We start from the raw sequence: 1,641 nt of genomic DNA on the forward strand, positions 1-1,641 counted from the left end.
TTCTTATGTAAATACCTGTACCTTAAATAAAAATTTTCTGCCCATGGTATGAATTGAGAAACTTATCAAATAAACAATCTAGGTGATGCAGAACTCTAGATAACTTCCAAGTTACATTCTTTGAGATTAATATAGCCAAAAATCGAGACAGAACCCAAATTCCATACAACAGAAATAAATGAACAAAATAAAGCTTGTTCAAATCAGCATTGACAATAAATGACTTAAACATAGGGAGAATCTAGATAAATCTTAATACTCTTACTGCAAGCAAAGACATCAGGATAAAAAACACATTCTGATGGACTATAAATGATCGATAGCTACAGAAATCTGATCCGTGGTTCCCTGGGGATGGAGTAGAGAAAGGACCGATTGGGAATTTACATGAGGAAATGTTCAGATATTGTGAATGTTCTGCATCATCATTGTATAGAAGCTTTCATGAGTGTACACATTTTTCAAATCCTATCGCATTTGACATCTCATTAAATCTAGTTGAATATTTGTACTCTATTTTCTGTAAATTATGCTGTAGTAACATTGATAATTTAAAAATAAAAATTATAATGGTATTGCATAGAAACAATTGTCTAAAAATCCAAATAAAATACATAAATATTTACCATACATAATTGTTCTGTTATGCAAATATACTGATAGAACTTAATTCTAAATGTATGTATGTTACAACATACTGTAGTCCACTGTTAGTGACCAAAAGTTAGGACGGTGGCAGAGTTTGGCTTAATACTCTCTAAATATGTTTCTGTGTCTTTGACACACAGTGAACAACATCTTCTAGCCCTCTCACATCTTTGTTAGACATGCAATTAGTTCCATCAATGGCATGTGGATAGAAGTGATGTGTCTCTCCTTCTATGCTGTCTCTTAAGAGCGCACTTCTTTCCTTATTTTGCATGTGTCTGTAATTCCCAGCTCACTGAATGCTGAAAATCTAAAAGGGGACCACAAAGTACAAACTAGGGAGCCATGGGATTCTGGAGTAAGAGGAACCAGAGTTTCATTAGCTTTGATGCAACATTGTTCTGTGAAATGTGTGTAAGATGCTTCTCTATTTTGTGCAGCCACTGATATAGCCGAGGAATCATTTTAGTTTTTACAAGTTTTTTCAGTGGTGGTGATATTTAATTAAATAAGAAAATATCCCAATTCTCCATTTTAACAAGGGATGAACAGTCATTTTGTCCCAGTCTAAAAGGAAGCGACACACTTTCTGGAAGTATATTACACATACCTTTCTCATGATGGAAGCCCCATAAGAATATCATATTAGCCATAATAAAGAGCACAGTGTGCCGATGTATGAGAGGCATGCTGTAGTAAAGAATAAGAGACTAAAAATTAAAAAAAAAAAAAATGTGTTTAGAATCATAAATCAGATACTCAAAGAACATTGAAACAGAAAAAAAAACAAATATAGTTACCAGTAGATCATTGTATATGATAATGTTAACTCCACACCTGATTCAAAGTAGCTGAAAAGGGAATAAGAGTTTAGCGAACAGTTTCTTTGTTTTCTGTTTTAAATATTCTTTTTTAAAATGCTTTTTTTGCAGTTTACATTTTGAATCAGCTAGAAATTTTCCCTGATGCCTGAGAAGGTGTCATAAAATGACT

This window comes from Pteropus vampyrus, unplaced genomic scaffold (assembly GCF_000151845.1).
Source record: "Pteropus vampyrus isolate Shadow unplaced genomic scaffold, Pvam_2.0 Scaffold474, whole genome shotgun sequence".
NCBI lineage: Eukaryota > Metazoa > Chordata > Mammalia > Chiroptera > Pteropodidae > Pteropus > Pteropus vampyrus.